At 44.8% G+C, this 27,496-nt stretch overlaps 1 protein-coding gene across 8 annotated transcripts in view; it reads right to left on the reverse strand.

Moving 5' to 3' along the window:
* FOXP1 (forkhead box P1) overlaps positions 1–27,496 on the reverse strand; it is a 506,962-nt gene that overhangs the window by 433,442 nt on the left and 46,024 nt on the right. The window contains exon 1 of one of the 8 annotated variants that reach the window (XM_081794984.1): positions 21,825–24,631. The exons of 6 other annotated variants lie outside the window; for them this stretch is intronic. The gene's annotated coding sequence lies outside the window, so the exon portion shown is untranslated. Of the gene's footprint in view, positions 1–21,824; positions 24,632–27,496 lie in introns of those variants that run through there. One more of the 8 variants, XM_060633751.3, reaches the window with a different exon arrangement.

Below are 27,496 nucleotides of genomic sequence, written 5' to 3' on the forward strand. Positions count from 1 at the left end.
ATCAGAGGAAGCTCCATGATATATTTTAAATAGAAAAGACAAACCAAACCACCATGTACAGTGTGAGCTCATTTTTGAAACTCTATATGGGTGTGTGCTCTCACATGCCTGGAAAAAACAATGGAAGGAAATACCACAAAACGTTACTAGTAACAATTTTGGTGTTTTTTTCCCCTCGTTACCTATATGCATTTTTCTTGTTTTTTTTTCTCTTTTTTTTTTTTTTTAGCAATAAGCATTTATTCTTTGTGAAATAAACAGATATATAATGAAGGGAAGGAGACAAAGATGAGAAGAGGAAGGTAGGTCAGGAAGCAAGAATGCAGGACAGAAAAGAAATACCCAAAGCCATGGAGGCACCCTTCCCTGGGCAGTGGTCGCTTGGTGAGAAGCTATGCTCAACCAGCCATGAGAGTGTTGACCACAAAGGGCAGAGAGGGGGTAACAGAGAAGTAACCAAACGCCAGTCCTGCTGGCCCTCTACACTGTCTCCTAACAGATCAACTCTTTCTCAGAACAGAGTTCTAAAACCATTTCCAATCACCTCCCTGACTGTCACTGGGAAGTGATGGGGATTTCCTGATCCCAGGCTCACATCTGCGCCAGCTGTTAAGAACAATCCACGGCACTGAGTTTACAGCACCCAAGTTCAACAGTCTTCAGCCTCCACAACCCACTTGGGGTTATCCTCATCAGCAAGCGCTTGGTCACTATCCACCTGGGTGCCGGCCTCTGCCTCTGGAAGCCTAGGAACCTTCCAGAATGGAGGCAATGCCCATCTCGGTGGCACCTCCTCGGCACCACCAGTCTTTCCACCGATGCATCTGTCAGCTCGCTGAAGGACTTACTGGTTAAGATTAAGGTCTATTTCTAATTACTAAAAGGGGAACAGCTGAGGGGGAATTTCCTCAGCTCCCAGGACTATGCTGATAGCGGCTCATGGAGCCTTCTGGACACGGTCCAGCCCTGTGCTGGGGGCCGAAAATGGAGGGCACAGGAAGACCAAGCAGATCATGAGGAGAAGGCAGAAGCCAGGATCTCAAAGGTACTTCTGTGTAGCCTCGTGAGACTGGATATCCCCATGAAATGCCAGGGATCAAGGGTAGTAAAACAATCACAAAGCACATGAAATAAAAAGGATAATTAAGATCAGCTCCTGGAAGTTTTTAAGAGCACTCACTGATGGATCAGCACCACCTACCAGCGCGGCGGTTTAGTTTTCAAATCCTGCACCTGGCCTCGCGTTACTAACCCACTGCCATGTTCTGAGAACGCTATATTCTCCTAGCACTATCTTGTTGTTGTTAGTGTTCATTTAAAAAACTTAAAGGTCACTCTCAATGTCTACCATCATCACACCCTATGAGAAATCCAGCTATTTGGAAATACAACATTAAGTTCTTATTCGTACCTTAAGGGCATCTGCACCAGAAGCCTTCCCTCCACCCCCAGGACACACATGCACACATGTATTCCAAACAACAGCATTCCTCACCATGGAATCCACATTCCAGTAATGAAGTATACAATGCCCCACCTTTTGGAAATTCATTAGGGACATATGGGTATTAGAAACCAAGTGCAGCCCAAACTGATTTGTCAAGAAAATATTTTACTTTCTCATACATCACCTATTTAAAGGCTCAAAAAAAAGGGGTGCCTGGGTGGCTCAGTCAGTTAAGCATCTGACTTCAGCTTAGGTCATTATCTCACAGTTTGTGGGTTTGAGCTCCGCATCGGGCTCTGTGCTGGCAGCTCACAGCCTGGAGCCTGCTTAGATTCTGTGTCTCCCTCTCTCTGCCCCTTCTGTACTCACTCTCTGTCCCTGTGTGTGTGTGTGTGTGTGTGTGTGTCTCAAAAAATAAATATTAAAAAAACAATAATAAAGTCTCTTAAAAAAATGGGGCAATGAGGATCCCAGTGATAAAAAAAAAATAGTATCCTTAAGGATGATAATAATTTTTCAATCTATAAATTGTAAGTTTCACTCATATTGAAAACAAAAAAAAAATGTTTAAATCCTCCATGAAATCATGTAAGCTTTAGAAGATGCAGACACAGAAACGTTTCTGAACCTGGGTCTCTGATGTGAGAACCAATACTTATACAAATAAAACCTAGCGTATCAGAGCCAGAAGGGAACTTAGGTATCACGTAATCTGACCCTCTCATTTCACAGGTACAGACAGCGAGCTCGGGAGATTGTAAGTGGCTTAGATGTGGCTATGGGGACATATATGGTTCCCTAATACCAAGTTAAGGGGAGGGGAGCATTATTAGGGATGGGAAATGTAAGCAGAACAAAACTCACAAATTAGTTGTTGTTGTTTCCAATACAGGCTTTAGTAACCAAAGTTTGAATCTTTGGCTCTAAGAGTCACAACCACAAACTGCCCCTTCACCCCACAAAACACATAATCACCCCCCTAAAAAAAGAGCCTCAGCCCTGTAACCTAAAGGCAAATTTAAAAAATAGAGTGAACGACTTAGAGCGTAAATACTTGGTTTATGAATAAACTACTTGGTTTTGTTTTAAAATAGTACTTCAAAAGTTTTCAAAATTATAGAAAGTTGAGACTCCAATATCTTTCAAAATAGGAACAACAGACCAACTACTATAGCCATTTGCTGAAGAAATATTTACAAAATATCTACTTTGTGCCAGGCATTGTTTAGAGACTAGTAAACAACAGTACCCGGGGAAGTGATATTATCCCCTGTTGGAGCTAGTGAGAAGACTGGCATTGATGAAGACAGAAACAAAGATACACGTAAACTGTATTAAGATAAATGCCACAAGGTAGAGTTTTACGGGACCAGAACAAAGTCTAAGAGGAATGTTGGCAGACTAGAGAGATCAAGAAAGAATTCTCTGATGAGGTTATACTTGAGCAGGGAGCTGAAGGAAAGGTAGGAGGTAACGAGGTGGAGAAGAGAGGGAGGCATTCTCCAGGCAGAAGCAACAGCATATGTAAAGACCCTGTGGCACCAAGGAGCAGAGTAAGACATAACCAGGATGGTTGCAAGAGAAAATAAAGGTGGGGGAAGAAAGCAGAATTCACACTAGAGATCCTGGACAGAACTCGGTCTTTATCATGAGGGTAGACGGAGGCCAGCAAAGGGATCTCAGCTTAGTGTTTAACAGGTGAATGACACATGATCGTATCTACATTGTGAAAAGATCACTCAGGCTGCTGACGGGAGGGACCAGTCGGTCTGCGAGAAAAAAGTCCACCCTTATTCAGTGGATTCCCAATAATGTATACACAAAAATTAGAGAAGGTCCTTACAAAATGCCCAAAGCAATTCTTCAAATATACATAAGAAAGCAGGTACAGCTGGCGTTGGAAGGAAGAGAGTTCTGAAGGCAAATGGTATAGATCAGCAGCATCCTCAGGGCTATTCCAGCAGTCCACAGGATGCAAATAAACATTTTGAGCCCCAACTCCCGTCCACCATGGAATTTACAGATGGTTTATTTCAGCATCTGTTTCACACTGGCTGTGTTCCATCGTTATTGATTTTAGACTTCCAATGATCTCTGTATCTGAGCTTGTGGGCCAGGACATGAAAAACCCTGCACCAAAACCAAAACCGTAAACCATTCCAAACTGCCCTAAAAATAAGCACTGTGCTTCTGGACTGTCTTCTTTAGCAGACGCTAAGGTGGCAGGGGGATATAATGGACCATCCACACTGTAATATCACTACTTACACCTTTCAAAAACCCACATGGAGTCTCTTATGATTTTTTTTTATGTCTGAGACAATCTCCAAGTATTATATTTCCAGTTTTGCAGAGACAAGAAAAAAAAATTGATTAGTTTTAATGGAGCTAACTTCCTCCTTGTCTAAGGGACAGGAAACGGTTAATGTATCATTTCGTTTTTCTCTGCAGAACTGCAAATGGGGACAGGCATCTTAGCTGGCCCTAGACTAGCACAAGTTTGGACAGAGCTGAGGTTGTTGGGTTTAATTTGGCCAAATAAAGGAACTCTCAACTCAACGAGCATTTGGTCTGTGTAGTTGATTCATTTCATGTTACAGAGCGAGGACACCAGCAGTACTGTTTAGAAAAAATGGCAATGCTGTTTAGACAAACAGCCCTGAGAAGACAGACTGGATAGGAAACGTGGTCTGTTGCACTGTTATCCTAGATTTTTTTTTCCTTCTTCCTTCCCCCATGAGTGCTTTTCATGTAATTTTTACTCACGAAGTTGCCAGTGTTAATTTCTACAGGCCAAATTTGGCTCACTTATTCCTTGCCAATTCCACAGTCAAATTCTGTGTGCTTGAGGGGTGTGTGTGTGTGTGTGTGTGTGTGCGCGTGTGTGTGTGTGTTTCTACTAAATTGCACCTAAAGCCAAAGGGATTTCTGTGACCAGAGACTCAAAAAGAATGTAGGCAGCATCACACTTGGGTATCTCTAATGACAAAATCTGTCTCTATTAGCAAAAACAATCAAACTCTCAGAGCTGGCACAAGGCTCAACTCAGCAAGATGCATGGATCCCCACAGAACCTTTACAAGGATGTGACAGAGCATCCACAGAAAGGCAATTTGCATATTCTCCTGCACAGGAAAAGGAAACACAGCAAAGCAAGGGCTAAGCGGCATTTTTCTTGAATTTTCCAGCATGGGCTCTATAACTTAAACACGCCATTCATTTTAGGGCGCTGGGTTCAAATGGCAGAGACAAAAAACATTTTTTTTCCTTCTACCATCTTACATAATGTAATAATTCAATACTGGTTCTTTTTTTTTATTATTTTGAAGTGATAAAAGAGTTCAATTTCCTCCTCCACTCAAAAAAGCTAATAGAGAAATTATTAACTGTCAGAACCACAATATTTTATCATGCCCACCTGAGATTCCAAAATCCAAAGACAGGATATAAACACAAAACCAAAAAATTAATTTGGGGCAACCACATTCTTAATGTTTTATTCAAGTTATTCACTCGAGGCCAATATCAGCGCAAAGAATTAAGAAAGCATCTACTAAATCAATAATATATATCTATATGCGTATATGTGTGTGTGTGTACATATGCATGTATGTATACATACATAGATATACATATTTTAAAGGTTAACGTAAGAATGTAGGAATCATAAGTTAATGACACATAAGGGGAAAGGAGAATGAGAGGGAAAATAATGTCTGAAATTAACAGCCTCAACCCTTGCAGCATAGCTATGAAAAAAAAAAAATCACAAGTAGACGTTTCCAAACGTTGTAGGTCCTTATGAGACTGGACTGATCTTATTTGAGGTTGTACCTAACACCTGCTATCAGAAGATATGAAAGAAACTGGATCTCCGCCAACATTTTAGTCCCCACCAGTAGTGTAGTAAGGGCAATGACCTTTAGAGATGGATCTCTCAATATGCCACAACATTTGCAAACTAATGTGGAGGTTTCTGGTCTAACTCAGTGTTTCTCAAAGTACAATGCAAATACCATGGGTGGTACATAAGGTGCTTTTAGGTGACAAATGGAGATATATACACATGGGTGTGTGTGCACACAAACACGTGTATACACACACACACACACACACACATATATATATATATTTTATTTAATACTTATATATATATATAATATATATATATTTAATACTTAGATGTTTATTTTGACAGTTCCCTTTGTGGTCCACCATCATACTAGTTTTCCAATAATGAAAAAAATTCTGAAGTGTCCTTTTATAAAAATATTATCTAAAAATAAATAAATGAATAAATATATATTTTAAAAGCAACATAAAGCAATAGTAAGTAAACTGTACTCCAAACACATAAATATATGGCCAAAACGAGGGTCTGGAGTTTGACAAGCCATCGCGTAAGTGCATTAAAGAGGTGACAGAGAAGGTGTCCAACCATGTTAGAGCACACAGTAGGAAGGCAGAGGCGTGGGGTCTAGTTCCACCAGGAGGCTAGCGAAGTCATTGCACTGCTTTGACCTTCAGTGTCCTCACCTGTGTAGTGGATTAAATACGTGCATCCCTGGGGCGCCTGGGTGGCTCAGTCAGTTAAGCGCCAACTTCAGCCCAGGTCACGATCTTGTGGTTCGTTGAGTTCAAGCCCCACATCAGGCTCTGTGCTGACAGTTCAGAGCCTGGAACCTGCTTTGGATTCTGTCTCTCTCTCTCTCTGCCCCTCCCCAACTCGTGCTCTCTTTCTCTCTCTCTCTCAAAAATAAAACAAATATTAAAAAATTAAAAAAATATATTGCACCCCAACATTTCTATCAGGATATTCCCTAAAATAATTTTTTAAAAGCATAAATATAGACATAAGAGCATATACACATATATCTGAAAAGGTACATATCTGTCTATGCCCTTAAAGTTCACATATACAAACATATACACATAAACAGATACAGAAACATACACACAGTTACGTACGTGGACACAAATGCATGCACTGTGTGTATGTACATATACTGTACATATCTACACGTATACATGTGTATAAAACCAGACCATATCCAAGGTGGGGCTGATCAGGAGAGTAAACAGGGATCCAAGGCAGCTATGAATAAAGAAGCTTTCCCTGTCTGGTGCTACTCATCTAATTTTCTACCTCCTGTCCCAACCAGTGTCTGGTGAGCCCAAGGTCCAGCATGAGGGTCTACACGTGCCTGTCCAACTCCACGATGTCAAAATTTCCTGAAGCCTCAGACTAGGATGGCCCTTGAGATGAGACTAGACATACTCATATCACAAAGGAAGCCACCAATCTGCAAGAGACAGACATTCCAAAGGACACCTGTCACCATCACTACCAAAGAGAGATGTTTCCTAAGGAAAAGCTCTCTACAATACATTCTTTGGGGGAAAACCACCTTAGAGTGAGCAAAAGAAGAACGAAACTGCAGAAACGGAATGAGTATCATTTTCCTCAATTTTGACATCAAGATAAAAAAAATTAAACAAATTAGAGGTGAATTTAACTAGGCAATGCCATCCTCTACCCTCAGGTAAATGTATGCCCTGTTGATAATTTCAGAAAAGAGAATAAAGCTTACACATGGTTTCAATATTTTCTCTATGCTAGGGCAATCTAGTTATCTTTCTATTCAATAAGGCAACCAAAGTTGCACGTGTTTCCTAAATAATTTTGGATTTATATAATTTGACATTTTTTTTCAAAGAAGCATAAATTATCTGAGGGCCATGTCCCCAGTGCATGACAATAAATTGTAGTTCATGCTATTTTCAGACAACCACGATATGCAAACATCAGTCGCCAGCCAGACTCAGGATAGAGACACCTGCATAACGAATGCTGACCTAGAAACAAAGAGGCTGTTGGTCTCGGCACCTCCTGTCCAAAGAGGGGCTGGCTTGACCCTTCCTTTATCCAAGCGTACGATGTTACCAAGCCACCGCCTAAAGCCCTCTCTTGACATGGCAGGCTTACTCTTAAAACGGTCACCACCTGCCAGAACTCTACAAAGCCAGACCACGGTTAGCCCGGCTATGATCAGCATCCCAGCTGCCTGTGCGCTGCTGATGGCACACAAGTCATAACCTGATCCCCTTTTGACACGGCCTCAGTTTCCTATTTCATCATTTCATGAGATGCTTCCTTTTGAAATTTTCAAGCAACCCGGCCCAAGTTCTTATAGCCGTCTGCAGTCACTGAGCGATCTGGGTACTGAGCGTCTTCTTTCAGACACTTCGACATCTTAATGGTGTGATGTGGAACAGGAAACATTAACTCACCCGCTAGTTTCAGTCACACTTCACAGCTTTCTAACACAAGTGAAGGACAACACATAAAGGAAGTCGGAAATCTAGGGGAGTGATAATGTAGACACTTCGGAAGAAGGGGGCATGTAAGAGCATCAGCGTAAACATGAACCTCTCAACCAAGAACCACCGACACCTCCCTCTGTTTACTGCGATTCGAAAAAAAATGCACAGAATTTAAAACACTCTAGTGCTTCTCCAACCTTAACATACATATGAACGGCCTGGTGATCTTGGTTTAAAAAAAAGATTGATTCAGTGCCGGAGAGGGACAGTGGACTCTGCGTTTGTAACAAGCCCGCCCAGGTGATGCTGATGCTGCTGACCCAGGATCCCACTCTGGGCTACAAGGATATAGAGTCCCTCTGCCTGATCTCCTCCTCTCTTCCCACCCTCCCAGTGAGATCAGAAGAGCCCACAACTAAAAACAAGTTTCCACCCAAGCCAGGCTGAAAACACGTTTCCAGTGAATCTGAAGCGTGGAAAAATAATCGAAAAGAAAACCAAGATTACTACCTGTCCAGGTTGCAACAAGTTCCTCCGTTAGATACAGAAGTAATTCATCGATAAGACTACTGAGCACTCACACTTCTGGGAAGGATCTAGTGGCCAGATTTGACCATTAGAGACAAAAAGGCAACAGTCCTCCCTCTTGGCCACATAAGACTTGAAACTCTTTGATGTCACTTTCAACGAAAGTTACAAACAGATTATAGGCAGACATATTCTCTCTGTCTCTCTCTCCTTCCTTTCACAGGGGGAAAAAAGTAAACCAGAACTCCAGTAAAAGTTCTGGTGTCTGACCTCAGAAAACAAGCCATGATTTCCTCAGAAAAAAATTAAAACTGGATCAAGAGGCAGGCGACTACAACCTGAAACCCAACACCCAGCCCCAGAATCTGAGGCCTTCAACCCCTTGGTGGCAACGGGCAAACCAAAGGCGTAAGACGGACGCACCTCGGATCGTGCACGTTTACAATACCTTCAAGACTTTCGATAGTTTCCCATCCTTCAAAGTGGTTTCCCAGGGTAAGCTTATGAATGCACACAAGTCCCGTGAGTTCTCCTTCCCTGGGTATTATTAACCCATTTCACAGATACGGAAGTGGAGAAACACAAAGAGTTTTGGCAAGCCCCAGCGTGCATCCACTGGTGAGAAGGAGGCCCCTGGCTCCCACCCCTCCGACTAACCCAGCCACTCAGCACATCCCAGTCACAGGCCCGGAGGTGCTGTTCCTTTGGCAAGGACACAGGCTTGTCCTGGAATTCTGCCAAGGAAAAACACATTAGTCCTAAAGGTGTGCCCTTTGCCTCCGCTTACAAACCGTTCAACTTTATAGGACATCTGGGATTAGACTGGCTTCTGCTAACACAAGGAGCATCTCCTGCCAGTGGCCATGCTCAGACATGTTTTAAAAAATGGGCACAAAGAAGAAGGGAACCAGCAACGGAGGGGCAGCTGCCCACAGGGCCAACTCAAGAGCTTCCCAGATTGGCCTGTGTGTCTTTCATGGACATTTCCTGAACACCAGAACACTTCGAACTCCTCCCCCATTCAGTCGGGCTGCAGCCTGGCAGGAAAGCACACTATGTCTCCCAACTCTGTGTGTCTTCAGCTGCATTCAATCAGTTTGTCCTGGGTCACGGGATTTCATGTGTGGCCCTAAATATACCCACAGACTATGAAAACGCACCAGAAAACCAGATGTTGACTCCTCTGCCAGGACATGTACCTTGTGAAATGAGTAATGATGAACAGGGCTGAGAGATGCTTTAATAACAGTCTAACCAACATTAGTAAAGCGGGGACAGTCACCTTGGCCAGCGGACACAGAGAAGCACCTCCTCTGCTAACTGAGAAGATCCTACACTTCCTCTGGGGCTTGCAGGTCATAGTAAGGAAAGTGTCCATTCTATGCGAGCTCTGGCTATATCGCGGGTGCTGGCTGGAGCACATCCCGGATCTCATTCACAGTCCTCACCAGAAACGTGCAAGGTCACGGGGCACCTGGGTGGCCCAGTCGGTTAAGCGCTGACTTCAGCTCAGGTCACAATCTCACAGTTCACGAGTTCACGACCTGCGTCGAGCTCTGTGCTGACAGCTCAGAGCCCGGAGCCTGCTTCGGATTCTGTGTCTCCCTCTCCCTCTCCCTCTCTATCCCTCCCAGGTTCGCGTGTGCACAAGCTCTCTCTCAAAACTGAATATATGTTTAAAAAAAGTAATAATTAAGAAAAAAACAAAACTTGCAATGTCACCAACGAAGAAAGGCACCAAGATAAACACCTCGCCCACTGCCCCAGCGCCAGGCAGGATAGGATTCAATGTCTGCTCCTCTCAACTCTGAGTTCATGATATTTCTACCATCCCAAACCATGGGTGCTGGAAGGCCTATACATTTGGAGCGGGGACCACATGCCTAAGAATCATAAATGGCTGTTAAGTCCCAGTGGTACCTTAATAGGAATCTAAAAACAGCAGGTTTTTCAAATCCCACAAAAACCCATAGTCTAAATTTTCCACTCATTTCCTGTACGTCTGGGAGAACGACACATTGAGCACGGTGTCACTGCTGAGCTGGAAAGCTGACCCTCAGGATTCACTGAGTAACCGGTGCTTATACTGTGCTCACTATTGCAGGATTCAAGCAGAAGACACAGGCTTTGCCTTCAAAAAACCAAAGCTCCAACCAGAAAAACAAAACACTCCCACCAGACAGCTACCGGGCAGGGGGTGGGAGGAAGGTTCAAGTCAGACAGAAGAGGTAAGGAGTGACTGAGAGGGAAAAAAAATGGGACTTTTCCTGGGTAGAAGCAAATGCATAATGCAGCTCCTATACTCCCAAGTGCCTACTGAGAAAAAGGTAAAAAGCACAAATGTGGATTTTTTATTAACAGAATAGGAATATGCTAACTTGTAAATGTCAGCTGATAACCTACAAGGTGTGCTCATTTTACTGCTAGCACAGACTGTGGTTTTCAAACTCTGTTCCAAGAGGCCACTTGTAGTATGGAAGGTGAGGAGAAGAGACTAGCTGCTCTGAGTTTAAGTCACTCAACCCCCTGGTGAATAACGGCTCCTCCGCTCGGAGCAGAGTCCCTGGCAAAATAAGTGCTTACTAAGTATGTGTTCAATGCAAAAACAAGAAGAAGGAGCTTTGAATTCATGCCCCTGGCCAACCATTAGCATTCAACTTCTGTTTATTTTAAATGTGTGTGTGTGGGGGGGGGGGGGGGGGGTTCCAAGTTATAGTTCTGTGGGGCAAGGCAGCCAAACCACTTAAAAAAAAAAAAAAAAGAACCAAAAAAAGACATGAGATTTATGAGTATCTCTACATTTGCCCCCATTTCTTGCTCTACCATGACATTCACCCAACACAGGAGGCCCACTAAACTGGGCTCATTCAAACTCTTAACAAATTTCCAGGATCACAACCACACTCAGCCATCCACATATGGCTGAACCACATCAATCAATAGTGTGGCCTGTTCAAGACCATAGTCTGTAGGCCAGATGAGTTTGACCAACATGCTGGCTCACCGAAATTTCTGCCCAGAACTAGAAAAAAGCCTCCCATGAACCCCAAGCTCAAAGCACGGATGAGCCTCAGATCGTGCCAGCTCTCTGATCCCACGGGGAATTGAAAGAGGATAGTAATGAACATCAATTCCTCTTGACCTATGAGCTGGAAAACAAGGTACTCTGGAAGAGCAGGAAGGTCTGAGGATTGAAGAGATGCTATCAAGTCCAGGATGGTTGGGTAAACAAGCCAGGGGACACAGTGAGTAATATAAACTCCACTGTTGGCTGAAAGTAAGTCATTTACCAAACCCAATTTGCAACATCGATAAACAATGCACCAAATAATCTCTAAATCCCATTAGATGGAAGTCTGTCCTCTGGAAGATACCAGTAAGAGAAATGGAAATGTACAGTATAGAGTCACTGTCCTCATTCTAGTAAAACTCACTCAATAGATTTAATCTGAGGCAAAATGGAGAAGTGCTATAAAGGAAAACCAAAGTGGTTTAAGAGGAGGAATAGAGTGGGCACAAGAAAAACGAAAACTTCAACAGAAGAAGGAGCAGAATCGCTCAGTTTACTTAAGACTTAGGCAGACCCTACTTCAGGGCCTTTGCACATGCCGTCCGATCTACCAAAAATGTTCTTTCCCAGCTTGAGGTACGGTGGCCTGTCCCAGCCTCCAAACCTTCACTTAAATACCACCTTCTTGGAAAGGTGGTGTTTCTCTCACCACACAAGCTAAAACAGCTTCCTCTCTCTCACCGTCTCTTAAAACAAGAGAAGCACTTCTTTCTATGTATATAATCACTCCATTTTACATGTGTGTCCCTTGGCTTCTTTACTATCTGACTCTCCACCTAACAGACCACAACGGCAGGAACCACCACTGGCTGCACTGTCTCCATGTATCTACTACGTAGCCCAGGACCTGGCATTAAGACGGAACTCAATCAGTGGCTGCGGAATACATGAACTAATACACAGATTCAAAACGCACGGTGGAGAAAAAGCATTTGCCACACGGGGAGAGGAAAAGAGTGGTGGAGGGGAGCTAGGTAGGAGTGGGGGCGCGTGGAAAGGAGATTAAGGATAACCGGAAACTGTGCTGCAGGAGCGTGTGCAGGGAGATCACAGAAGGCCTGGAATGCCTGGCTGAGGAATCTGGGCTCTTTTGTCAATAAAAGGAGCCACTGAAGGTTCTGAACAAACATATGTGACATGATTCAGACTGTTCCAACAGAAACGTATGGAGGCAGCGCTGTGAGCTGCAGGCTACCACAATAATATGCAGAAAACATACCGAAGGACTGAATGAGAGGAAAAACCCAGCACAGAGAATAGAGGGAAAGGATGAGAAGCACAGAATCAAGTCAGAGACTTTGGCAACTAAGGGAATATGACAAGTGAGGGGCAGCAATGATAAAGAGGACTCCTAGGTTTTCACGCCGAGCGAACGGAAAGGTGGCACTGGAATTACGTGCGCCCGTACAGAAGAAAAGATGACAAATTCCATCCCAGAAATGTCTACTAAGAGATCTGGAGGGGTGCCTGGGTGGCTCACTCGGTTAAGTGTCCCGACTTCAGCTCAGGCGGTGATCTCACGGTTCGTGGGTTCGAGCCCCGTGTCAGGCTCTGTGCTGACAGCTGGGAGCCTGGACCCCGCTTCAGATTCTGTGTCTCCCTCTCTCTCTGCTCCTCCCCTGCCCGCGCTCTGTCTCTCTCTAAAATAAATAAACATTAAAAGAGAGAGAGAGAGAGAGAGATCTGGGAGTAAGGAGGTTAGGGGAGGGAGGATGGGAATCTTTTAATCTTCTAGGAACTTGAAAACAAGCACCTGGAATCCAGGAAAAGCCTTAGCTCAAAATTTTCGATACGGAGGTGAATAGTGAACCATGAGGGACAGGGAGACTGCGGAGACTTTAAGTCAGGGCAAAGTCCCACCTTAAGGCACCAGTATCGTGGCTTTCAATCAAGAGGAGGAGTACTGAGTGATGGGGGGATGGCCTCTTTTCTCTTGCAGGCAAGTGACACCGTCCTGTCTGCACTCAAAGTCCCTGAACCCTCAGAAAGATGAACAGGGCAGCAAAGGAGTGAGCAATCTCCCCCACAGCACGATGGCTATCGGGGAGATGTTAGGGAGCAATTTTGAGAACTGTCAGGTGTCTCCAGCCCGTCTCTGAGAGAGACGCTCTGTCAAGTCCTTTGCACTTCCTTTTTGGTTTTTAAAAATGTCCGTGTTCCAACTGTTTCCTTCTCTAACCAAATGAAGGGAACAGTACAGATACAAATGCCAGTACAAAATATGGCAGCAGGAAAAGTTTACAGAGCTAATTTTCAATTGTGTTGGCAAAACAGCTTGGTCCACTCCTTCAGGTCTGGAAAGCAATCCGCTTATTAGCAGAGAATGGGCTACTGTATCTCGATGAGTCTTGAAGAAGCCTGCTTTATGGTTTTTATTTCATGAGAAGTGGCCAGTGAGAGTCCATTGTTCTAAAGAGGCTCCTGGATGAACTATCTTTCACGCCCCAGGTGTGCCAAGAGCACTGTGAGAGGCAGAATCACAAAACAGGAACAGGGAAAGGCATGAGACTCAAAGGAAATGAAACATTTGAAATCCGTACGGTGAGATGTGGCCCGGACACACATACGCGCGAAAGAAACTTGAAGGGGCACACGTTAGAGAAAGGGTTAAGTGCACTTCACCTTGAGTTGCAAAGGCTCTGTGAGCTCTTTCCGAACCCTGGCTCATCCGGAGCTACTGGTGGAGCAGGGGTTTTCCTGGCCCTGAGGTTCAGCTCAGCTTGTCCATTCTCCTGTGCAATTACAGAATCAATAAAGCATCCCTTTGAAACTCCCTGGACTAGTGCCGACACGCAGACAGGAGTCGGCTGACGTTTTTTTGCTATTTCCGTTATTACAGCCTGCAAGCCCGATGAGAAGGCATCAGAACCACAGCACGGGCCAGGCAAGGAGGTGAGGTGTGGTCTGGCTGCGCATGGGCTGCCCCCGGGCTTTTGTGTGGTCCACGTACGCCCTGGCGACCCGGCCCGTGGCGGGGACCACCAGACCAAGGAGACGCCATTTCTAAGGGGGCACTGAGGCAAAGCTATGGAAGAGTCTGGACTGTATCTGCCTTCACCACTTTGGGGTGGGTGAGTGGGTGTAGCGGGAAACTATTTTTCAAGGAAAGAAAGACATTCTTGGACTGGCTCACCTGAGAAAGTTCTGGGGTTTTTTGGTTTTGTTTTGTTTTTTGTTTTTTTGTTTTTTTGGTCTGCTCTGAGCATTTCAGGAACCAAAGGCCTGTGCCAAAAAGCAGGCAGCCAGGCGGAACTCGGCACTTGTGTGTGTGGCTCGTGAGAACTTCGGGGGGGGGGGGTGGGGTGGGGGGGTAGGATGGGGGGAGGTAGTGAAACGTCCCTGTCCATCTGTTGATGTCTGGGTGGCAGAAAATATTGAAATAGAAATAGAAAGTTAGAAAACTGCTTAGGAGCAAAACCTGAGAGTATTGTATTTGAAAGGGAATGGTAGACTGATTGTATAAAAATGGAAAAACAGAATTAACATGTTCCGTAATGATTCGTCTGTGTTAACTAAATATTGAGCCGAAATTTGGTGAAACCCTCAAAATAAGACTTTCCAAGGAAGTCGTTGTCTTCAAAATTCGTTGTCGTCTAAAGACAGCTGAACACCTCCGCGGTGCCCTATCTGACTCACCTGGCAGACGGCCTTTTCATTCGCTTTATTCGAGAAAGCACACAAGTCTGTGTAGTGTGTTCCCCATCCCAAAGCCACAAGACAAGCCCATTACCAGCATTCCTCAATACATATTTGCATATCCAGTGAAAAACAAAATTCACAATCTTTCCAAGCTGCTTCTGCTCTCCTGGGAAGCTATAAAAGCTGGCAACTTGGACAGATGAAGATTCCTCTTTCTTATCCAACCAATCTCACGCAGGAAGTGACACGAGAGCTTTGCTCGTCTTGCCCTCCTGCTATACTGACCACGATCCCGGCAGAGAAAGACCACCCTGGGAATCAGGCAAGTCAGGTTTTTAACCAGCTCCCTCCTGACCATACCCAAAAATAGCCCGAGCCTCAAACCACAGAGAGCCTGCCTAGAGGACTTGCAGTGTGAGCGTTTTGGGCACTGCTAACTCAACCCGGCAGTCCTTACTTATAAAATAAAGACCACAGCCATGCACACATAGTAAAATGAGCAGGCACAAATCTGGCGCAGAATTTCAAGCCGAGTGAATAATAGTACAAAAATATCAAAAAAAAGAAAGGTTATGAAATTTTATAGCAGATGACAAATTGGTAGCTTTTCCCCGCTTTTCTGGAATGGATTCAGTAACAGATTTGAATCTTGGGTTTTGATGCTTGTCTGAGATACACAGGGATCCCAAGTTCAAGGGAAGAAAGAGGAAAAAAAAAAAAAGGGGAGTAGTTATCACTTGCAACAGGACCTATCCTTTGCTCTCTACCCTAGAAATTATTTGGTTCCTTCTTTCATTCGCTTTTATCTAAAACAACACGAAATGTTTCATTTTAATTTTTAATCCTGACGGTCCTCTGTACTTGAAGCTCTCAGACTTAGGTCTAAAAGATAAACCTACCTGCTCAGATTCCAGGGAAACAGAGAGAACGTACTGCATTCTGCCACTTTGGAAGAGAGGCTCAAAACTCTGCCTTATGGTGTCTGTCTGTCACCCAAGCTCCCTAGGCTGCGGGGGAGGTAGCCACACGTTTCTGGGGCGAGAATGTCCACGGGGGAATGCCTTACGGGTCACAGGCCCAGCTGCCTGCGGAGCATCGAGGCAGCCACAACTGCCGGAGAGAACACCGGAACCGTGCCAAGAGGCCCTCCCTCTTTCCATGCGACACCTTCCCAGACACTGTCCCCCAACGCTTCAGTCTCATGGCAACAAAACATTTGGAAGGTGCCGGGTGGCAGGAAGCATGCAGGGACCGGAGTGCGACATGGGAATCCAGGACAGACACCCCTTGCCTCTAAGTGTCCCGGGTGGTCTGGGGACGCAGACAGACAGGCAACGGAGCCCGGTAAAGGCCACACAGACAAGGACAAACCAGCTCCTCAGGAGCCTCACAAATTTCCCCTGGCAGCAAAGAGTTCAGGGTCATTTCTCTGGCTGGTGAGTAGGAAATCGAGAAAGGTTTCGAGAAAAACAGAAGCCGTGAAGAGTGAGAAGAAACGTGCTACCATGTGCTCGCTAACCAGGAAGTCCCTTTGTGATTAATATTCTTGGTGACTTAAGTTCCTTTCCAGATGGGTAGTAAGAGCAGATGCGTCTCAGGGCTCATACGGGGCAAGGCAGTGGGCTAAGCCACAGCTTCAAGCACTCAATTCATGCAGTGGCTCTTGCCCATTTTAAAGATGGAAAAACTGAGAGTCAGAGAGATAAGGTAACTTGCAGGCCTCAACAGGCCAGTAGGTGGTGAAGTAGGGATTCAAATCCTGGTCCACCTGGTCCCAGATGGCTTTATTACCATCTGGTTCGAATGGTTACTTCAACCAAACACATTTTCCAAGGGCATTTGCTAAAGTTAAAAGAAACTTATGAGCTCCTTACTGCAAAGTCCTCATTTCGTATGTAATAAACACACCCAGAGAGGAATGGAGACCGACTTTTCCACAAAGCCACCCCACGACTTTGGGTCCAATTCAGAACCCAAACCTCATAGCCTTTTCCAGACCGTTTTTCTCTCTACGTGTTTCTTCTGACTTCGTCGTGTAAGTTACACGGAAAAGCAAAACCATAAAGGAAAAAAAAGAAAGACTACACTGAAACCCCACCGTCTTGCACTTCCCGTCCCCTCCCTGGCACCTGGGGAGTAAAATGTGAACCACTGGAGAAGCTAAGAGAACCTACAGGAGAGGCAGAGGGTCCCCCAAGGGCTCCTGCTTGTAGAAAACCTATTTGCTGTGTGTTTCCTGAGGGCTGAGCACTGTGTCGGAGGGACTCCCCAAAAGGGCTGGCCCTTGAACCGCCGTGCTCAAGGAGCGTCAGTTCCTACAGAGCACTGAGCACAACCTGTGATGACACGTAAGAGGGTCAAACCTCGACCTCTCTGCTCAGTGCACAACAGCAGCCCAGCCCAGACCCTGCATTACCTCTTCCTTTCCTGCATCCAGCTACTTGGTTTTTCCGTCTCCTCCCAAGCTCCCCTGCCTGGTCCCTGCCTCGCCAGCCCTGAGCCAGCTTCTGACCTTGCGCCCCTCCCTGCTTTCAGAGTACAATCGGCGCACCCCTCCCGGGCCCTGGCCCAATGACCCCCATTCTTCTCTCCCTTTGGAAGCTTCCTTTTCCTGTCCCTCCCTGTCTAATAATCTGCTCCTATTCCATCGGGTCCCCCTGGGCTGACGCTGCACTGAACAGGGCAGGGCCTGAGCTGCCTCTGGATCCCAACTCTGGTTTCAAGTGGTTTTGGGCTGGCTCACCGGGTGCCTGTAGCACAAAGCTTTTCATCACAACCTCACCCCCGTCCTCAAGCACTGTGCCCCCACCCCCACCAAAAAGCCAGAACTCTCAGCATTTATATTCATATTCAGGCTTAAGTGTGGCACTCCTAAGCCTAGCCTTCAAAGCAATTCAGCACTCAACTCTGACAGGAAATGTGAACATGTAAAAAGAAAAAAAAATTTTTTAACATGATTTGGCTGAGAAGCTATTCTTTGCAATGCTTCCAAGGATGAACCAGCGTCTGAGCTTTAAGATGGATAAAATAACAGTGGGCTTGAATGATTCTAATGGTCAGAGTGCCCTGAGCATCTTGTAACTGCACTGGTATTTAAAAAGCAACAAAGGGGCGCCTGGGTGGCTCAGTCGGTTGAGCGTCCGACTTTGGCTCAGGTCATGATCTCACGGTTTGTGAGTTCGAGACCCGCGTCGGGCTCTGTGCTGACAGCTCAGAGCCTGGAACCTGCTTCGGATTCTGTGTCTCCTCCTCTCTCTGCCGCTCCTCTGCTCACGCTCTGTCTCTGTCTTCAAAAATAAATAAATGTAAAAAAAAAAAAAAATTACTGACAAGTGACCTGTCGTGTCCCTAATGTCCCACCTTGGGACAAATCCAAAGCACAACAGTAAGGATGGGAGGTTTGTAGGTCAGAATTCACCCATCAGGCAGTGAAAGACAAATCACAGACTATCGACATACAAGGACCATGAAGAAAACTTATCAAGTCAGCCGCACGAGCACAACTACTTTAGGCATTGTTTTTAAGACTATAAAATCAAATAGCAGGCGCCAGACTTTTGATATATTTCTTTTTCTCTAAATACACAAACACACTATAATGTGTCCATCCAAAGAGAACAATGTCTAGTGTTTGTTGCCGTCATGGACACACACAGTCCATCAGGGAAACTTTATGGGGTCAACCACGAGGAATAAAAAACATTCCAAGGCTTCCCCGCACATTCACTGCCTGACACCCCCCATCAGAGAGAGGGCAGGCAATGGACACCTAGAATAATCTCTGGTTGTCCGGGGGGGGTGGGGGGGGGGGGGAGAAAGGCTGTAAACTAATATAAAAACACACATTAAAAACGTACAGTTGTACAAACAATATAAAATCTGCCTCGTTGACCGAGGGCAGGGGTGGGTGGTGGTGGTATTATCCTCCCTGGCCTCACTGTGTATGCGGAATCCCTGTGAATCCGTTTGTCCCTTACTCACAAGAGCAGCTCCAAGCCCCCATGTGAGCTTTCCCTTTCCTGGTTGGCTGGATGGGTGTGAAGGCTGGTCCACAAGCAACCAAAAATGTACCTGTATCACTTGCCACCCCGAGGGCAGGAGGGAAGCTCAGTGATCACCAGCCGCATATCCATGCCAAACGAAAGCCCGAGCCACGTTACTGCTTCCTGGATGGCTTAAATTGCAAGCGTTTATCTTCATATGCCTCAAGTTTAGTTGCTGGAAATTATTTAAAGACCTAACACCACAACGAATGTTTCTGCTGTACAGTACTTTAAAAAAAAAAAAAAAAAGTATTATATTTCTTAGGTAAGGCACCAAGAGGAGAGGCAAGGACATCAAAAATCAGAGTCTTGATTTGTAAGGAGTTTACTGCCCAGGTGAAGAAGCAGGACTTAGACACTTAAAAAGATCAGCACCCCTGAGGAAGGATGTGTTAAATGCCACGTGGAAGCTATGGGAAAGAGTGAGGGCTAGGAACCAGATTCTATAAGGCCCCGGGGGACCTGCCCCCCTACCCCCACTCCCAGTCCCAGGCAGGCTGACAGCCTTAAGAGAGCCTCCCTCCTGCCTCTGCTCTAGGGAGTCCCCTGGCATGCTGCACCTTACGATGCACTTTCTAGAACCTGCTCAAGTCCTAACATCTTCTACAAAACAGTCTAGAAATGGGCTTCCAGGGTGCAGGAAGTGCCTGAGGCCATATCTTAAAAACCATTAGTGCACAGGTACATCACCATGCCAATTATGCAAAATAAAGAAATACTGTGCAAAAGCCTCATATATCCTTTCTGGACACCTGCATACATAAAACAGGAACCCCAGAAGGAGGACACAGCCGAACTTTACGAGAGGGATGTTTTGTGTGGATGTGGGGATAGAGGACCAGACCCGAGCTGTGGGGTAAGGGGACGCATCTTTTACCACGAATGTTCTATTTCTTAAAGGTAACAGAGGAGAGGGGAATACGACCAAAAGTCAAGCTTCTTCATTTAGGGTGGTAGCAAAGTGGGCTTTTGTTTTATACACACACACAGAGGAGCTTTTCAGTTTCAAGATGGGACCCATGAACCCAAAAGAGCTTAAAACCCTTGACTCTGTACAGACCCCTCTCACCTCTGTGTGCCTCTCTCCTTTGACTACAGCCAGGCAGTAGGTGACCAATTCACGGTCCTTATGTTCAGCTTCATGACATTGCTTCTGCTTTTAAACTGACAAATCATTCCATTTTTTTCTTCATTTTTCAGTTTTTCTTTCTCCTCTTCAACTGAAGTTTTTGGAATCTAAGAAACTTCTACCTGTCCCTCTTCCTCAGCTCATTGTCTTGCATATAATAGTCAATAAATCGACATTACTAAATAATATTTGAAACTAAGAAACGTCAGGGGTGCCTGGGTGGCTCAACCGATCGGTTAAGCATTCAACTCTTGGTGTCGGCTCAGGTCATGATCTCACGGTTCATGAGTTCGAACCCTGCATCGGGCTCTGCAGTGACAGTAGGGAGCCTGCTTAGGATTCTCTCTCTCTCTCTCTCTCTCTCTCTCTCTCTCTCTCTGCCCCTCCTCTGCTTGTGCATTCTCTCTCAAAATATATAAATAATAATAAAAAAAAAAAAAGACTAAGACACATCAAACAAAATGTAGCAATGAGACTGGTTTGGCTACCTTTCATTCTGGGAAAGAGCTATTCTCCAGAGCAGTAAATATTCATTTCCACAGCAAGAGTTTAACTCTTGGGTGTATGGGCACACACACGCACACAATCATTTTTCAGTCTTGTCTTTGTTTTTTTTTTCTTAAGAGCTTAAAGTAATAGACACTAGGGTCAAAAGAAAAAGAAAATGGAAAGGAAAAGAGAGAAGCCTCCACATATTGGTACATATATATTGGTACTCTTTTATTCCACAACTTAAAAAAAAAACACTTCTGGATTTTAACCCTGGGAGTATGACTTTATGCCATGTAAAAACTTTTTTTTATAATCTTTATGTATTTATCTTAAGAGAGGGGGAGGGAGGGAGGGATGGAGGGAGGGGTGGAGAGAGAGGGAGAGAGAGAGAATATCCCAGGGAGGCTTGACAATGCCAGCACAGAGTCTGAGGTGGGGCTCATTCTCATGAACAATGAGCTCATGACCTGAGCTGAAATCATGAGTTGATGCTTAACCAACTGAGCCACGTAATAATTTCTAATGATTCCAATGAAACGTTTCCCAAACTGTATTCCTGGTATGGGTTCTTCAATAGGTCAAAAGGCATTGTCCCCCAACTCCTTTCGCATTAACACCAAAAAGGTTTCTGTTGGAAACCTCTACATACGTTCAGAGTTCCCTCTGAGATCAATAATGCACTTGACTATACTAAAGTCTGAAAACAGTTAAAAATAAAAGAGATTCGGCCTGGTACAGACCAGTGTTCCCCAGCTTATAGTTTCTGCATGGTGCAAATTAATATATTGAAGGACCCATCATCTGATGTCCGTGTAGGACATCCCAGCTGTTAGGATGATAATACCTTCTGGATTTTACACTACCATCCACATTTCAAATATCCCATCCATTGTCCCCATAAATATGACTCACTCTCATAAAACTGGAAATCCTAGTTTTAGATTCATAAAATATGGTCCCTATTACAATGCCATGTATTTCCATAAAACCCTTATATATCGATTCCACATAACCTCTTATAATACTAAAAAGGGTAGAATAGAAAACTTTCAGGGATTAACTTCATCAGCGCAGTAGTGTTAAGCCAGCTACAGTCATAACCCAAACCAAACCCCGTCCTCGGAGAGCGATAACAAGAAGGCATCGAAATACCTGGAAACCAGATTCTGCTTCTGAGTCTCTACTAGCCAGAGTGGGGACGTGTATGCAGGAATAACGCAAAAGTCTACTATAGCAACCTAACTGCATGTAACTCTGGGCCCTATCTAAAACACAGGAAGCAAAACGTTCAGCCCCACTACCCATCGTAACAATGCCAATTAAGACAGTATTTTTTTTTCCCGCCTATCAAATTAGAATATCCTGTAGAGTGGTGTTTGGGGAAATAGGTCTTCACATGCAAAGCTGATAGGAAAGAAACTTGGTATCATGCTTCTGAAAAACAGAATGCATTTTCTACTAACATTTTGCAGTGTCTCTGATGCAAGAGTTCTACTTCTAACAATGTACGAAAACAAATCACAACAGAGTTCAGGCATACCAAAAGCCAAGAGCAGTTCTCCACTACGCTCCCCCAGTCCATCAGGCATGGCAGAGGCATCGAAAAGGGGTAGAGGTGGGCAGCAGGGTGGGCTGCATGTTCCCCAAGGAAGAGGGCATCATACGACTCTGCAATGGCCCGCCATTGTCTCTCAACCCAGCAAAAAACTCATGCCCAAGTGTGCAGGGGCATGAGCTCCCAAGTCTGGGATTATCCTCTGCTCACAGAAGCAGCCCTGTGATACAGCTGGAATAAGAATAAAGAAGCCCCAACAGACCAGGAATCAGGGCGGATGCCTCTGGCTGGGACACAGGAGACGCAAACGAGAAAGGTGATCGGAGAAAAAAGGAAACTGCCCCAAAGGGATCGGGCCCCCCCTTGCTGACAAAAAGGAAAGCCTGTTCCCAACAGGTGAAAAACTCTGTATATGAGACGGAGTGGAAGGGAACCCAAGGAAAGCTCCCAAGATGCTCTGAAGGGAGGAGTCGAAATGAAAAGGAATTAAAACCACGACAAAGACGTATTTTCACAAGTAATGTCCTTTTGTATGATTGAGCACTGGAATCTACCTCCAGCATTTCCACATAAATGCTGGAATAAAAGTAAAATAAGAGAAATATGTATGACCTTCAAGAAAATGTATCCAATGTGTGTCTTTGCTCAGCATTGGATTCTTGACTATTAAAAAATCAATTTCTGAATGAATGAATAAATGAATGAATGTTGTCCCATATTCTTCACTTTCTGGCAACCTAGTCTCACACAAGCTACACTGGCCTGAAAGAATTGATGTTTTTGGATTACTTTCAAAAATGTGAAACAGCAAGACTAGTCCTATTTCCACTTTATTTATCTACCTTTAAAGAGGAACCTGCTGTGGCATCGGTCTCTGTGCATTCCATTATCTCTGCTGACTCTCCATCGTCCTGCCATCAGTGAGGAACCCCTGGTTCACAAAAGGATTGAACATCAGAGCACAGTAGAGATTTCGACTTCTGGCCACCTTCTTCAGGCTCCCCTCCACTTACATCTTCACCTACTGGGACTGTCCCTCCCTTGGGCCTTTTGCACCCCACTTTCACACCCCTGGTGTTGATGGCCAAGATCTAGTCCTCAGGCACAAGGCTTGGTAGGCCCATTCTGCAAAGAGAATTACATAGATTTAGGGAGGTTTCTGTCTAATTGGAAAAAAAAATGGGTGGAAAAAGGCAGTCTCCATAGATACAAGCTTTTCAACATATTGCTTTTCTGCTCTCCTCTTTTCTTACACTGAGAATGTCAAGGCAGAACCGGAATATTTATAAGTAAATTACATGTTCCATCCATCCCTCCACACCCTGACTGGTGACACCCAGCTGGAAATTCTGAAGACTGTGGGGCTGCATGGAAGGCAGCTGGGATATTGAGTCCCTCAGATGAAAGCAATGAATGGAGCCTTAATGTGGGAGCTACACGGTGCTATCCAAAGCACTGTTGGAGAAAAGTCCTTCTTCCTACAACATGTCTTACCCTTCACCGCTTCATTCAATTGCACAAGGATGTGAGCGTCCACGCGGGAGTCAGACGGGCAAAGAGGGGCCAGGCCACACACTTCCACAGACAAAGAAGTCAGTGAAGCAGCAGGGATCCCGAGGACAAAGCGATCAGGTGTGGTTATTGATGGGTGCCTGACCGCTGCTTGCGAACACCGCCCACTGCCTCGCAAGGGTCTCTCACATTTCATTGTGTCCACATGCAAAAAGAGGGGGGTAAGAAAAAGAATCGAGGGCAGCAGTGATGGAATGAAAAGCTTCAAGGAAGGGTGTGAATGGAATTGGGAGGACAGAGGGCTCCACTTCCCTAGGCTAAAAAAGGGCAAAAGGAAGAAAATACAGAATTACCACGCAATCCAGCAATTCCACTCGTGAGTACATAGCAAAGGAACTGAAAGCAGGGACTTGAAGAGACAGTTGCACACCTAGCATTACAGCACCATTATTCTCAGGAGCCAAACAGTGGAAGTAACCCAAATGTCAACCCGTGGATGAATGTATAAACAAAATGTGGTCTCTACATACAATGGAATGTCAGTCAGCCTTAAAAGGAAGGAAATTCTGGCACATACTACAACAGGGATGAACCTCGAGGACATTACACAAAGTGAAATAAGCCAGTTGCAAGAAAGACAAATACTGTAGGATTCCACATATTCTCAAGTACCCAGAGTAGTCAGATTCATAGAGACAGAAAATGGAATGGTGTTTGCCAGGGGCCGGGAGAGGGGGATTGGAAGAAGTCGGGTTTTTTCTGGGTGCAGAGTTTCAGTTTTGCAAGAAGAAAAAGATGTGGACACTGGTTGCACAACAGTGTGAATACGAATATTCTGGACACTACTGAACTGTATACTTTATAATGGTTTAAGATGGTGAGTTTTATGTTACATGTGTTTTCACACAACTTAAAAAATCTTTAAAAGAAAAAGAAAAAGAAATCTTGGAAAAATAAAAAACCCAAAGACACAGCTCCGGGTTTTGAAGTGAAATTGGTATTAAATGAAAAGCCCTGAAAACGCCCATTGGGGATTCCTTTTTCTGGTGAGAGGACGGGACTTTAGTAAGTACTGGCTGAAAGTTTTAAAAACTCACTGCATTCTCTGCAGCCAACAGCACGAAGCCATTCTATAAGCTGCCCCTGGTTTTCTTTTTCCATATTCTAAAATAGAGAGTGGTGTAGCTGTCCCTCCATCAGGGTAAATAAACTTGCATATCATGGCATGCCCCCCCTGATACGCGGCACTCAAGATCCCTGGTTCTCATTGGGGATGATTCTGTCATCCCCCAAGGGATGTGTGGCAATGTCTAAAGACAGTTTGGTTGTCACACGGCGGGGGGCAGGAGGGAATGCTCTTGGCATCCAGAGAACAGGGGCAGATGTGATAACACATCCCACAATGCACAGCACAGCCCCCACAACAAAGACCCTTCTGGCCCCAGGTATCGACCGTGTCAAGGCTACAAAATTCGGCTCTAGAATGGCCTAGGAGTTCAGCCACCAGGTTTGTGGTGAGTTTTGCTCTTCCTTCTACACGTGCCTTCGAGCAGGCTGCAGAGGGAACAGTTACTAATCTGCTAGGTGCGATGCTAAATGCTCTTTCCCCATTATACTTCACGCCATGCTCTCACTATTGTAAAAGAACTACTGCTACAACCCCAGCTTTACCAGGGAAACACATCTGGAGAGGTCATGGATTGGTCCAAAGTCAAGGCCTCTGCTGGAATTTTAAACCAGCTCGGCAGACCTCCAGAGTGGCATTCTTACCTCTACTTCCTAAACCCGAGCGTTCTAGGACTCTTGTGAGAAGCACGTCATGAGACCAAAGTTCAAGAGGACACATTGTGGAGAAGGCCGACACAGGAAACCATTAGACCAGACAATTCTCTTTCCTACCCGAGTCGCTCCTGCATCGAGGCATCCTGTCATCCCCACACAAATGATGCAAGAACTGTCAGATTCAAGCGGAAAGTTTCAGGAAAAACTCTTCTGCTATATGTTACAAAGGTTTGTATGTTATAAAGTTCTCCCATTCTGCCCAATGTTATTTGCATCAAGAGGGCCCTAACAGCTAAGTTCCTGTTAGAATCTTCACCAGAATCTCCCAGTTTAGAAGTCACTCCTATCTGGGGGGATGGGCAATATCAGTGAAAGGGATTAAGAGGTACCAACTTCCGGTTTTAAAATTTGTAAGGCATGGGGATGGAAAGTGTAACATTGAGAATACAGTCAAAATAGTGTAATAACATTGTATGATGACAGATGGTGGGTGGCTACACTTATTGTAAGCATTTTGTAATGTATACAATTGTTGATTCACTATGTACATACTGAAACAGATATAATATTGTATGTCAATTACAGTTTAATTTCTTTTAATATAATTTAAAAAAAGAAAAAGAAGTCACTCCCAAACCTCTTGGAAGAGTTCCCAAACACGAAACATCTCAGGAGGCAGAGCCAGGGAGATCCCTAGCTGCTGCCTCTGCCTATAACCATATTCTTCCTCTTGAACCACCTGGGTGACTCTTATTCATTCTTCAAGACCCCACTCAAGCTCAGTGCACCACTTCTGTGAAGTTTTCCCATAAACCCCAATTTGACCTTCCTTCTACACCAGTTCTACACAGTAAGCCTGAAACATCAGCCAACCAGACTGCAAGTTCCCGGACACAAGGACCACGTACATCTTATGTGTCTTTGTATATACCTTGTCTATTGCAACACAGCCTTGGAGTGGTGGGGGAATGAAACCTGTCACCTTTGTCTGCTGTATTCTACAAATAAAGCTGATCAGCTTAAAATTATGTCCAACTAGCACCTTTCACAGATGGTTAAAGATCTTCAGAATCCAAAAAAAAAAAAAAAAAAAAAAAAAAAAAAAAGATAGAATAAGATATCAAGTAACACATTGGGGAAGACACCTATAGGAGGACATTTGCAATTTCCTCGGAATCTTAAGAAGGTCCAAGTAATTTTGGCAGACTTACAAGAGTTTCTGAAAAGGAGGGATGAATTCCTTAGTTGCTTAAATCAGTCACAAAAGTCTCTTGCAATGAGTTGGGCATTGGGGACATATGGGGAAAGTGACACGGTTGCCAAGGTCCCCTGTATTGTCAGTATCATCATGCACCAAATGAGCCATGGCCTCAACAAGTAAGAGATGCTTCTTCTGGGGCGCCTTGGTGACTCAGTCAGTTAAGCATCTGCCTTCAGCTCAGTTCATGATCTCACGGTTCGTGAGTTCAAGCCCCACATGGGGCTCTCTGCGGTCTGCTTGGAGTCTGCTGTGGATCCTGTGGCCCCCTCTTTTTCTGCTCCTCCTTTCATGCTTGCTCTCTCTCTCAAAAATAAAAAAAATAATTTAAAAAAAGAGACATTTCTTCCATTCCATGGTTTTGATTTTGTGTTTTGTATTTGTTTTTTTAACAACGACCACAGCCACTCCCGAAGTCAGGATTTATCATATCCTGGGTCACTGTATCAGAACTCCCGAGGGGAGGGGAATGGTGCGCTGGGAGGCTTGGCAGATGAGGATGATGATACTGCTGGTGGAAGAAATTAAGGAAGGAGGTTCTCAGACCCCAGAAGCTACCTACTGAATCAGAATCTCAAGGGGTGGGGCTCCAGCAGGTAGGTTTAACAAGCCACCCTTGCGGTGACTCTGAGGGGCACTCAAGTTCGCAAGCCACTCGGGTCAGTCTGCAGCTCTCAATTATTAGTGAGTACCACGATCACCTGGAAGACTCCAGAA

Source organism: Panthera onca, chromosome A2 (genome assembly GCF_046562875.1).
Source record: "Panthera onca isolate mPanOnc1 chromosome A2, mPanOnc1 haplotype 2, whole genome shotgun sequence".
In the NCBI taxonomy this organism is placed as follows: Eukaryota; Metazoa; Chordata; class Mammalia; order Carnivora; family Felidae; genus Panthera; species Panthera onca.